The sequence below is a fragment of the Strix uralensis genome, chromosome 2 (assembly GCF_047716275.1).
Source record: "Strix uralensis isolate ZFMK-TIS-50842 chromosome 2, bStrUra1, whole genome shotgun sequence".
Classification (NCBI taxonomy): domain Eukaryota; kingdom Metazoa; phylum Chordata; class Aves; order Strigiformes; family Strigidae; genus Strix; species Strix uralensis.
Genome location: NC_133973.1, coordinates 74250933 through 74264782, shown reverse-complemented (window position 1 = coordinate 74264782; position 13850 = coordinate 74250933).

The following is a 13850-nucleotide window of genomic DNA, read 5'->3' as shown; positions in this document are numbered from 1 at the left end:
CTGTTCTTCCCTAGACACCAGCATGAGTCTTCCAAGAGGAGCAGAAGTTTCAGGTTTGGTATCTGTGTGGGGCATGAGAAAAGGTAGACACTCTTAGGCTAGGAGATCTCCAGAGACACAAAATGTGTCTTTTACTGGCAAATCAGAACATATTCAATGCATGTACATGTTCTGGGTCTTTTGATCTTTTCCTCATGTCTGTAGGCAGCTCACACAGTCTTCTTTTCCTTTTCCTTTTCCTTGGCTGTGCTAGTGACCTGCTGTGTCAGCTACCTCAAACTGGCAGTGTGTGTTCTCTGACTAGAAGGTAGGCATGGTGGAGGATCTTAATTCCCTTAAGGGAAGTGTTAGCATGTAAAAGAGACCTGATACTTGTTCATACAGTTCTCCTGTCCCTTCTGTCACCTCTCTAGTTTTCTTTCACATCATTCTTCATCTCCATTCTACTAGACATCACTAACTCTGTTCTGGAAGACAACCCACCACACCTCTGACCGTACCATGGCCATTCTTCCCATTCTCATCCAAGTTCCCTTAGGAATAGTGTTTGCAAGCAACACTGATTAGATGGAAACGTCAGTTTGGAGAGGAAGAGGGTAAAAAAGAGAGAAAATGAGACAACAGATTGTACAACAAACTGTATTTTACCTATGGTTGTTACAGAAAATCTCTTTTATGTCTCTTACATGTGAATAAAACAACAGTATTTCATGTGGTTTGGTTTTTTTTGTTGATGTTTATTTGTCTTTCAGTTTACTACATTACTGTATCTAGGCCAATAACACAGGAGTCAGAAGTAATCAGAAGTGCTAAAATATTATGCTTATGCTTTAGCAGTGAGTTCACAATAATGCTGCAGTCTTCAATATGTGGACTCTGAATGCCTCAAAGTTTTTTACATCCTTACCTCCAGAGATTTTCCTTACTGTTCTCTTTCTCTTACAGTCGAGAAACAGATAAGGATTTCCAAAATTATTTAGATGTTGGTCTAATGGCAGAACAAAGTTTAACCTCATTTATTTTCTTAGTGGATTTATCAGACCTCACTTACCTGGCTGAGTTGATCACATAGTTGTCTATCAAGTAAATGAGGATAAGAAAGCATCTAAGAAGAGGTCAGAATTAACTGAGCACAGAGCTAAATGGAGGACATAGTTAACACAATGAAGCAATTGTGCTGACCACTTACTGATTTGCAAAGTAATTTTGTACACACTTTTGCTTCAGTCACACGCAAGACTAAAAATCAGCCGCAATTGCAAATGCAATGACACCTTGCCTTTTGGTGGAAAGTTGAGTAGATAAATGAGTTAAAAAACAAGGAAAGAATTATTATTTTTTTTTATGGTTTTAGCAACTGATCTTCCCAACAGGCTAGAAAGAGGTTCCTACCCCTGCCCTCTCCCCCGCTTCCCTGATCCCTTTCCACCAGGCTCTTGAACTTACTGCTGGATACCCAAGAGATACCAGCCATTTGTTTCTTTGCTATCTGCCTTAGACCATATCTTTTTGCTCTGGTGAGTTATGTAAAGTCCTTGATACAGTTCAATTTACTACCTTTGTGTTTAGAGATTACATCTATGTTAATGCCCTCCTCTCCTCCTTTACTGATGGGTTGAAAGCAGAGTTCAAATAATTTATTCAGATGTTGTAGAGAAAGAAAATTTCATTAACTATGAGAAACAGCACAGTCATAGTCAGGCTATAGTCCTCACCCTTTACTACCTGTCTTTGTCCCAAAGAGGAGGAATCATGAGCTGAGGAGATGAAGACTGCTTGTAGCATTGGTATAGGGGTGTCACAAGCAGGGCTCTTTCACTTCCTCTTGCTGTGTTAGGGATGCTCCTGCCAGTGAGTGTGACATGCTTAATTCCATGAAGAGTGATGTAAACTGTGTCTCTTTGTTAAGAAAACAAATGGTTTCTGATTTTTAACAAGAGAAAATACCCCAACCACTTATGTGGAAGCGACACCAAGCCTGATGTTTCTTTCTTTACATTTCAGTACATACCTGAATGCTGGCCTTGTCCTAAATATTTTACAACATTTTCCTCGAATTTTCAGTTCCTTAAAAGAGTTGGTTTTGTGTTATAGAAGAGATGATCATGCCTTGCAATTACCCAATATACTTTGACACTTGTGTATTCAAAAGAGATGCCAAAAGGTAGAAGTGTTTATATATGTGACAGCTACTGCTCAAATTGGGAAGAATGTGTTACTCAAATATGTATATTTTGTTCAAGAATAATCAACCATTTGCTCTTTTGAAGTCCTTTACACTTTTCAAGCTTTCTTAAAAAATCAGAGATTTCAGTCTCTGGAACTCATATTTTATGAGTCAATGAAATCTCAGTTCTTTATTTTTGTTAGTGATGTTCAGGATAAATAGTGTTTTTGGAAAATGAATATTCTAATTAATGTTTGATTACAAAAGCACAGAAATATGCTACACACAAAAGTCTATTATCTTTCAGATTAATATCTCTTTAAGACTTTTTCTCAATTAAAGTGTCACAGCTGCAGTTTTGTATTTCCATCTGTGTAGCATTATATTAAAAAGTTACAACATATTAAAATTTTAATTATTAACGTGATAAAAAATACTGTGTGACTATATTTCTTAGTTTGTTCTTAATCATTGAGGACATATGTTAATTCTGATGATTTTTCATATACAACTGAGTTGAAAGTACTATATAAGAGTCTAATTACAAGACTGTGGGGAAATTTTAATTATATATCTTTTTAGCCTTTTAACTTTTATTTTAGAATTTGTCTCCTCAGTAGCTAATAAATGCTGTAATCTAATGTATTTGCTTACCACATTTTCATTTTGGAGAATCAATAAAATCTGAATCTGTTAAATGCATAATTATCAGGTTATGAAAATTTATCATTTTACTTTGTCTTAAGGTGTAGAAATAAACAAGATGATTGCTGTTTAGTGCAAAATTTGACAAACAAACTGCAAAGTCTTTATCATCAAAGACTTTTTGCCCTCAGGTCAAAGTTGTGTGCTTTCTTAAGTATGTTTTTCGTAACACTTGTTGTTTTTCAGAAAGAAGAAAGACAGTAACAATGAAGATGTTTGAAAAATCATTTATCAGACTACAAGTCCCCTGGTGTGCTGAACAAGGAGGAAATCATGGGAGTAAATTCTGCCCCAATGGATCCCAGAATCAAAATCTTCTTTGTAAACAGAGCCTTTCATTTAGTACAACTGGATCATAAAGTGACAAGTTTTCGCCTAGAATTTAGCCTAAAGCCTCTTCTGGTCAGATTAACTCTGTTGTATTCAGCTACAGACCTGGATTAACCCCTAAGAAACTCTGTATTGTTTCTCTTCGTTGCATATATCCCCATGTCTCCTATTATCTCCTTTTTACATCAGACAAAGTGATACAAAGTTTAATCCATGATAAGCTTTTTTTAGATTTGGTTATCTGTTAAGACTTCTTTGACAGTTGTTTCCCCTTTTAATGCAAACAGCCCATCCAAATAGAAAACCTTGTCAATAGAATTTGCTAACCTGAAACACAGAGGAGATAGTTAGCAGGAGAAGTGTCCTTTTGGCGAGGACAAAGATGCCAGTGCTAAACCCATTGTCTCTTATTGTTGTCACTGTTGTGTACAAATTAAAAACACATCTGTAAAACGCATAGTTCTTGTGTTAGACCTACTACTAGATTGTGTTTTTCAGTGAAAGCATGACTGTTGTGAAGTTTTCTCAACGCAAAAGTATCTCTCATTATTTTTTAAAAGCTTTTTAAAAGCTGCTTTTAAAAACCGTTATGTCTCTGATACAACTGACAAGAGGAACTAGACAGGAGCCCTGATGAAAGCAGTTATAAAAGTGAATGCTACAGTAAGGAAGGGAATGGCATTACTTATGTACCTACCTAACTACCTGCTTGCTAGGAAAAACAGATGTAGAAATAATGTAACACAGGTCACATTTTTGATTTGGATAATACAGCTCTGTTCAGTCAGTGATGATTTACATTTAAAAGAACTTGCTCCAATATTGCTATTATTTTATGACAATATAATATGGCATATTAACAAAACCAGCACTTCTTCAACAATTAGCTAAGATCCAAGGAAGCTTCACTGGCCTCATCACATGAGTTTTGCTGAAGTCTCCAAAGCAGTGTTCTCCATGGGGTAGGGTTAGGGCTAAACAGAGATAATCCTGTCAGGGCTTTTCAGATGTTTTCAGAAACTCAAACCAGGGCACAGTACAGCAGATTATCCCCTGGCCTTTCACCTCCAAGGCAAGCAGACGTGGTACTGAGAGATGAGACATAGCTTTTAAAAGGCATATATTAGAAATTTCTAAACTGACTGGTATTAGCTCTATTCCTGCAAATGTTTCCTGAAACCTTTGGATGGCACTGTTATACACTTGGCACAGATGAGCTATATTTCCAGTCTTTGTGATCCTCTCTATAACTCTGTAGTATCACTTGTAAGAGAGGTTTATTTCTGCTGATAATTTCAAAATGGCTTTTGTTTCACACTGTTTTACTTTTACATTAAAAACTTTTCACATTTTCATTTCAAAAAGGGAAAAATTGGAAACTTCTTGTCACTTTCAGATGTCTTTTAGGAATGAAAAGAAAATGTTTGGGAGCATGGGGAGGTTGTCATTTCCATTTTTTGTAAACTCTGGTTTTGATCAAAAGTGTTTTGTCAGATTTATTTTAACTATCGGTAGTTCTTACTTGAGGATCTCAATAGACTCACGAAATAGTATCTCTAGAGATCTAGCACAGGAAGATTCTTCTGAAGCCCAAAATGCAAGATTGCAATGTCTCCTGAGCTTGTAATTTCAATTCTATATATTGTCATCAGGTCTTTTCTACTATTTCTAAACCACTTACAAAAACTCTGGAACTCAATACGTAGATCATGTAGATGTGTGAACACAAAACTTGCACAGAGAGGGCATGGTAAAAGGGGAACAAAATGTATATGTTCTACCAGACTTGTGTCTTGATTACCAGACTTGTGTCTTTTGTACCAGACTTCTGTCTTGATTAGTCCTCCAGTGTAGTGCACTCTCTCAACCAGTTCTGTTCAGGGACATCAGAAGATCTTGGGGTCTTCAATAGGAGTTTAAATATGGAGAAGTCTAGCTGTGAAGCATATTTCTGCCTGAGCTCTGTTAAGATCTTTCCTGAATAGCAAGGGAGGTAGACTGGACACATCCAGAAAACAGGATAGTGACAAGAGGAGGATGTTATCACTGACAGAGCAGTGGAGAAGAAAAAGATGAAGGTAGATCTGTAAGGAAAGGTAAAATTGTACAAGCTTTTGACAGTGCATTGTAACAGTGTTACTCTGGTGTAGCAGGAAGAAGAAAGCCTTGTCACACTTCCAAGGCGGTGGGTGTGCTGCTCAGCTGATAAGCTGATCTCAGTTCGAATGGACTGAGTTGAGAAATGTCTACCTTAGGGAGAACATGGTGCTGCAGACATGAAGGTGTGACATGATGATGGCTTCAACGGCAAATGGCAGAGTGGAAGAAAGCATTATAGAGATGCTGAGAAAAAGGACGGGTAGCTGGATTTGGATTCCACATGTAATCCTTTCAGGTGTGACATTCTCATAACAAAATGTGTGAAAATCTTCTCTTTCCTTGAAAGAAATCTTTTGTTTGGCAACCAGCTTTCCTGTGTCTTTCATGTTAGCTACAAAGGAATTAAATAACCATGCAACGTTATGAAGTTGCCTTAGAGGAATGTCTCTGCACTGCATCTTGCACCTCCATACTGAAATTACAGTACTGCTATACTTCACCTTTTTTCAAGGATTGCGCTAATCAGCTTGATAATAGGGTTTTCCTGAACTGTGTTGATGACAATATCAATGCAGATGTCAAAAGTTAATATGTTAAAAATTAATAAAAATAAATTCATGAAAAAAACCCCAAACATCAAAGGCTTCCAGACCCAACTATATATAAACTTTGTCTCAACCCTTGGATTACTAGAAATTGGGATGAAATGCCAGGGTAAGGACTGTATTATCCTAAATACAATATTATCTACTAGTGAGCATCAGTGGAGACAGAGTGTCAATGTTAACTAAGCCATTAATATGATCCAGTTTGGCTGCTTTTATTTTCTTACTCAAAAACGTGGCATTAAATACATGTTATAATTCATCTAACAGCTGGTTTGGTCACCTAAAGAAATATATGTATTGTTTGATTTTTTTTTGCAATAGGCCTGTGTTCTACAGTCTCTTGCTTTTACTATTGATCGCTGTATTTGTAAAATGTTTATGTGCAACTGTAAAATTAACACTGATAATTTTACTAATCAATCATTAAATTATTTTTCAATATGTCCAGAACTCTTGACCTGATCCACTTTGATTTTTGCTTAATCTGGATCATGTATAAATTACATTGTTTTTGCGCAGTAGGATTTTTCAAGATCTCAAGGTTCTGCAGAGACTTGTTTTGCTGGACCAGCAGCCGAGGTGATCTTTGTTTTCAAGTCATACTGTTGTTATGATTAAGCATTTTGTTGGATTAGGGTCCAGAATGCACCCATTTTACTGGATCAGTCTTCCAGTTAGCATGTGTGTTAAACAAGTTTTCAAAAACAGATGTCTGAAAGATATAATTATTTCTAACCTTGTTACTGACATCACCAAATATTCATATCGTTCTGAATTTCAGTGTTCTGAAACGTACACCAGGAACAACACTCAGAAATGTCTCACAGGGCTAAAAAGACCATTTTTGTAAATGAAATTTTCTATCACTAGTTCATTTACCTAAAAATTGAAGTCTCATACATGTCACTCAGAGAAAAGTTATGAAAAAGTGTAGGAAATATATGTTCATCCTCCCAAGTGAATCAATGCTTCTGGAAGTTTCCTCTGAGACACAGAGTACTCTGTTCCCACTGAAATATCTGCTGAAGGAGGAACATCTTTAACAAAATATTGAATGAAATCCTATTTTAAACACATACCTTGTGGATGCCTTTGAAGATCCTTTGAAAAAGTGTGAAATAAACTGTAATAGTTGCTATAGTAAAAAGTCATATAGAAGTACTGATCATTTTTCCTGTCAATCTCATTAAAATATGGAACATATTGCTCACATCAATGGAGCAGTTCCCAGGGAAGGTTCTTTTACAACAGGAAGATGTTTCTTTTAATGGCATTTAAAACTATACAGTTTCTGGCTGATACTCCTTTAAGCAGTTCAGGATTTGTCTATAAAGTGGAAGTTTGTCCCCATGCTGATTGCTCTTTTTCTCCTATATATTCCTATCTGTGTGTAGCTTTCTTTAGCCCTTTGTAAATTACCTAATTAACTACATGTGAAAAGTAACAGAAACAATATACTTGATCTTATCTACCATTTGTTTTGCCTTCCACACTCTTCCTTCTCCTTCACCCACAAAAGTGACTCCAGAATGAAAGCTACTGTTGTCTTTATACCATCATTAACTACACTCATAATCAGATAAAAAATAATGTCTTTCAGGCAGAAGTGTATCACAGAATCACAGAATGGTTTGGGTTGGAAGGGACCTTGAAGATCGTCTAGTTCCAACGCCCCTGCCGTGGGCAGGGACACCTTCCACTAGACAAGATTGCTAAAAGCCCAATCCAACCTGGCCTTGAACACTGCCAGGGAGGGGGCATCCACAGCTTCTCTAGGAAACCTGCTCCAGTGTCTCAGCATCCTCACAGAGAAGAATTTGTTCCTTGTATCTAATCTAAAGCTACCCTCTTTCAGTTTAAAGACATTACCCCTTGTCCTATCAATACACTCCTTCATAAAGGAGATAACTTCTTGATGCAGCTGGTGAGAGAACCAACCAGACAAGGTGCCCTGCTGGATCTCCTCTTTGTGAACAGAGAAGGACTGGTGGATGATGTGGTGGTTGGAGGCCGACTAGGGCACAGCGATCATGAAATAATAAGAGTTCTCTATTCTTAGAGAGGCCAGGAGAGGGCTAAGCGGAACGGACATCCTGGACTTCCAAAGGGCTGACTTTGTCTTGTTTAGGCACCTGCTTGAAAGGATCCCTTGGGAGACGATCCTGAAGGGTATAGGGGTCCAGGAAGCCTGGACACTCTTTAAGAAGGAAGTCTTAATGGCTCAGGAGCAGGCGGTCCCCAGGTGCTGTAAGAGAAGCCGGCGACAGAGAAGACCACCCTGGCTGAACAGGGAGGTTTGGCTAGAACTCAGGGAGAAATGGAAAGTTTACAGCCTTTGGAAGAAGGGGCTAGCCACTCACAGTGATAACAAAGAGGCTGTGAGGCTACACAGGGCAGAAATCAGGAGGTCTAAAGCCCAGCTGGAAATTACTCTGGCTTCAGCAATCAAGGATAACAAGAAATGTTTCTATAAGTATGTCAGTAGCAAAAGAAAGACCAGGGAGAGTCTCCATCCCCTGCTAGACGCAGGAGGAAACATAGTAATGAGTGATGAGGAGAAGGCTGAGGGCCTTAATGCCTTCTTTGCCTCAGTCTTTAATAACAAGACCAGTTGTATTGAGGGAATCCAGCCTCCTCAGCCAGAAGACAGACACTGGGAGAATGACCCCCCATAATCCAGGAGGAGACAGTCAGGGACCTACTGCATCACATAGACACACACAAGTCTATGGGACCTGATGGGATACACCCGAGGGTTCTGAAGGAGCTGTCTGGTGCTCGCCAAGCCGCTTTCCAGCATTTACCAGCAGTCCTGGCTGACTGGGGATGTCCCGACAGATTGGAAACTGGCCAATGTGACGCCCATGTATAAGAAGGGTCGGAAGGATGATCCGGGAAATTACAGGCCTGTCAGCTTGACGTTGGTGCCTGGGAAGCTGATGGAGCAGCTCATCCTGAGTACCATCACACAACACATGCGGGACAACCAGATGATCAGGCCCGGTCAGCATGGGTTTATGAAAGGCAGGTCCTGCTTGACAAACCTGATCTCCTTCTACGACAGGGCGACCTGCTTATTGGATGAGGGAAAGGCTGTGGATGTAGTTTACCTTGACTTCAGTAAGGCCTTTGACACTGTTTCCCACAGCATTCTCCTGGCAAAACTGGCTGCTCGAGGCTTGGATGATCACACGCTTTGCTGGGTAAAAAACTGGCTGGATGGCCGGGCCCAAACAGTTGTGGTGAATGGAGTTAAATCCGGTTTGCAGCCGGTCATGAGTGGTGTCTCCCAGGGCTCGGTTTTGGGGCCTCTCCTGTTTAACATCTTTATTGATGATCTGGACGAGGGGATCGAGTGCACCCTCAGTAAATTTGCAGATGACACCAAGTTGGGTGGGAGTGTTGATCTGCTCGAGGGTAGGGAGGGTCTGCAGAGAGATCTGGACAGGCTGGAGTGATGGGCTAAGGCCAACTGTGTGAGTTTCAATAAGGCCAAATGCCGGGTGCTGCACTTCGGCCACAACAACCCCCAGCAGCACTGCAGGCTTTGGGAGGAGTGGCTGGAGAGCTGCCAGTCAGAGAGGGACCTGGGGGTGTTGGCTGACAGCCGGCTGAACATGAGCCAGCAGTGTGCCCAGGTGGCCAAGATGGCCAATGGCATCCTGGCTTGTATCAGCAATAGCGTGGCCAGCAGGGACAGGGAAGTGATCTTACCCCTGTACTCAGCACTGGTGAGGCTGCACCTCGATGACTGTGTTCAGTTTTGGGCCCCTCACTACAAAAAGGACATTGAATTACTCGAGTGTGTCCAGAGAAGGGCAACGAAGCTGGTGAAGGGTCTGGAGCACAGGTCTTATGAGGAGCGGCTGAGGGAACTGGGGTTGTTTAGTCTGGAGAAGAGGAGGCTGAGGGGAGACCTCATCGCCCTCTACAGCTACCTGAAAGGAGGTTGCAGAGAGCTGGGGATGAGTCTCTTCAACCAAGTAACAAGCGATAGGACAAGAGGTAATGGCCTCAAGTTGCACCAGAGAAGGTTTAGACTGGATATTAGGAAGTATTTCTTTACAGAACGGGTGGTTAGGCGTTGGAATGGGCTGCCCAGGGAGGTGGTGGAGTCCCCATCCCTGGAGGTGTTTAAGAGTCGGGTCGACAGTGCTGAGGGATATGATGTAGTTGGGAACTGTCAATGCTAGGTTAACGGTTGGACTAGATGATCTTCAAGGTCCTTTCCAACCTAGATGATTCTGTGATTCTGTAAAGAGTCCCACTCCAGCTTTCTTGTAGGTCCCCTTTAAGTAAGTGGAAGGCTGCTATAAGATCTCACAGAACCTTCTCTTCTCCACGCTGAACAACCCCAACTCTCTCAGCCTGTCCTCACAGGAGAGGTGCTCCGGTCCCCTGGTCATCTTCATGGCCCTCCTCTGGAGCCGCTCGAGCAGGTCCATGTCCTTCTTATGCTAGGGGCCCCAGAGCTGAATGCAGTACTCCATGTGGGGTCTCATGAGAGCGGAGTAGAGGGGGGAGAATCACCTCCCTCAAACTGCTGGCCACAATTCTCCCCATGTAGCCCATGGGACTTGTGGAGCTTCTCATCAACCAACACACCCAAGTCCTTCTCCTCGGGGCTGCTCTCAATCCATACTCAGCCCAGCCTGTATTTGTGCTTCGGATTGCCTTGACATTGCCTTGACACTGTGCAGGACCTTGCACTTGACCTTGTTGAACTTCATGAGGTTTGCATGGTCTCAATTCTGTCAAGGTCCCTCTGGATGACATCCCTTCCCTCCAGAGTGTCAACAGGACCACACAGCTTGGTGTCGTTGGCAAAATTGCTGAGAGTGCACTGAATCCCACTGTCCATGTCTCCAACAAAGATGCTAAACAGTGCCAGTCCCAATACTGACCCCTGAGGAACATCACTTGTCACTGATGTCCACTTGGACATTGAGCCATTGACCACAACTCTTTCAGAGTTTATTCTATGATTCTATGATTGCCTCATTTGCTTGGTCTTCATGGTTGGGTGGCCTGTAGCAGACCCCCACTATAATGTCATATTCCCTGCCCTCCCTTTAATCCTGACCCATAAGATCTTGGTCAACTCCTTATCCATCCCTAGGTAGGGCTCCATGCACTCCACCTGGTCATTGACATAGAGGGCAACCCTGCCTCCTACTCTCCCCTGCCTGTCCCTCCTAAACAGACTGTATCCTTTCATGCCAACACTCCAGTCATAGAAGCCATCTATCCACTAAAGTGTAGGTGTTTCCACCCAAGAAACAAATAACTTTCATGATGTATAATAAAAGACTGAAGAGACAGATTTCTGTTATATCTCATAATTTAGCAGTTTGACAGATATTAGCAAGGAGTTGTTCTCTGCACACATCTGTCTTGCTGGATGCTTTATATCCTGGCAGTGGACATTAATTTGTAGCATGCACTTCTGATCTTTGCAATAGTTACCGCTTCACAGATTTACAGTAAACATAAATTGCAGACCCTAAATAAACATGAAAGGCATGTTATTCAATCCAGTGATGGACATTAAAGGCACAAGGATTTGACATCTCACATCCAATTGATAACAAAAGAAAAATGCCAGTGTCACTAAGAGAATAGCAAATTTGAATTATTTTAGTTTTACAAAAAGACTTGCGAGCTGTGTCAATCTCTGGATTGCTATTTTGAAATACTTAAAGCTCATCTACGTGGAATAAAGTCTCACAATAGATGAGAAAAATACCCACTATTTTGGGTAGCAGAAATGATTCACACAGAGGAGATTACACTTGATTGTGAAAATTATATGGCAACACGTTCCTTGTCTGTAAATCGGTACAAAAGTGTGAAATCGTATGAACATCAGAACATCGTACCATTATCCCATATTGCAGTGAAATGGGTCACATACATATGGGATTTACAGAGTGTTCACTGATGTAAAGTCTATGTATCTGTAGCTGGGTGGATCCGGGGAAGGAATGAGGAAACAATCATCTTTATGATAATCATATATCAATAAATTCTATGCATTAGTAAAGGTGTACAATTGTAAATAGTACTATGAAGTGATAAAAGTTGTTTTCTGATAACGTAAGCAAAACACTGAGCTTTGATTTTACAATCATTTTTGGGAAGAAAATTGCTTTAATGACAGGATGGCACGCACAAATTTTATACCACTATCATTACTGAGGATACGACTTTATGCTGCTACAGCTAAAATGTTAAAACCCATAGTGATTATAATGTGCATGTGTATACTCATCTATTATGGTGTCCCTTCACCATTTTAGTGAGGATTGGTTTTGGAGTACAGACCTGTTTGGTCTTGTGGTTCCCTATGAATGGTTCAGAGCTAAGCCAGGATGTAAGGGGAATTTAGCTTTGAGGAAGCCATACTTGTGGGATGGTGTAGCACAGGCTGTTGTTATCAGGCTGAAGATTCATATACCAGTATAGATTGTTGAATGTGAAAGAAGGAAAACACTTGTAAAGGGAAATATTTCTTAAGATGTATTTCATATTGTCAAATCTTCTACCTGGGGTACCAACTCTCCACATTAAGGATTTCTCTCATACTGAGTTTGGCCTTTCTTCCTTTTTCTCTGTCCAAGGAACAACACCTACCCACATATCTGCTCAAAGGAAGCGCTATTACACATCTTACATGCAGTATACTTATCTCCCCCAATCCAGCCTTATTTTCATAACACACCCCAACAGATTAGATTATTATGTAATTTTCTACTGGTCCATTACTCTTGCTTTTGAAGCAATTTGGCCTAGATGAAAGCTTAGCAATGAATTTTTCTTTACCCCCTTTGTTATACGACTGTTTCCTTGAGAGTAACTTATCACCATATGTATCTGTCTCTGACCATATGTTACAGAGACAGTAGAGAGTATTGATGATTGCATCGAAGGACAAGGGTGATTGGGACAGTGAAGAATTCAAGTTCCACAAGCAGGGACTGAAAAATGGAAAGTGAAAGGAAGCCATTCAGAAAAAGTAAAGGAAGAAAATGCAGAGAATGTAAAATGGGAGAATGAAAAAAGCCAGTCTATCTCTGCCTGATCTCCTTTCAGCTCTATGCAAATCTCCCTCGAGCCTCTGGATAAAACCTGACAGATCTGTGTATCTGCCAAGACAGATGGAAATTATCTGATGCAGAATTATTTTAAAAAAAAGAAAGAAAAAGAAAAGAAAAAAAATTTTTAAAAATGTAAGTAAAATTCAAAAATAAGCACAGAGGTAACCATGAATGCTACCAGTTTAGTCCCTAAGCCTGAAAACGACTGTTCATTTGCATATCTATGCACACCATGAATAAAGCCTTTGACATTTATGTATCTAAGAGTAAGCATACAGACCCTTTCTTTGCAGGGTCATAGTTTTACATTGTAGGCAGAGCAGAGGGCAATCTTGCAAAACCATAAGCTGGTTTGGATTCTATTCTCATTTCAGTAGAACATCCAAAATATGAGAGATGTTACAGAAAATTCAACTTCAGTGCTTTTTTGGTTTTACTAATTCTAACACTAATTATTTTTGTTCAACAGGATACTCATCTAGAATCATGTACACAGAATCATTGTATTTCAAAAGAACTGATACATTTTTCCATATATGTATGTATATATGAAAAATATATAGTATTTAACAGTAATTCTACAGGTTGCATATTCAAGGGCTGTGAAGATGAATTAGCTCTCACACAGCATATTTCACTGCTGATGGTTTAGTTATGCTGGGGTGTATGCTCAACCTCTTTTAAATCTTTTTTCCCCTTGTGTGGGTAAATACTGTAATCACAAAGATAATATTCAAAAGGCACCACAATGTTATATAAATGAGTTATAACTTCATGTTATATAAACAAGTATAAGCCCATACCTACATTGTAAGGCCACTTTGTAGGTACTTTTCTGTACAC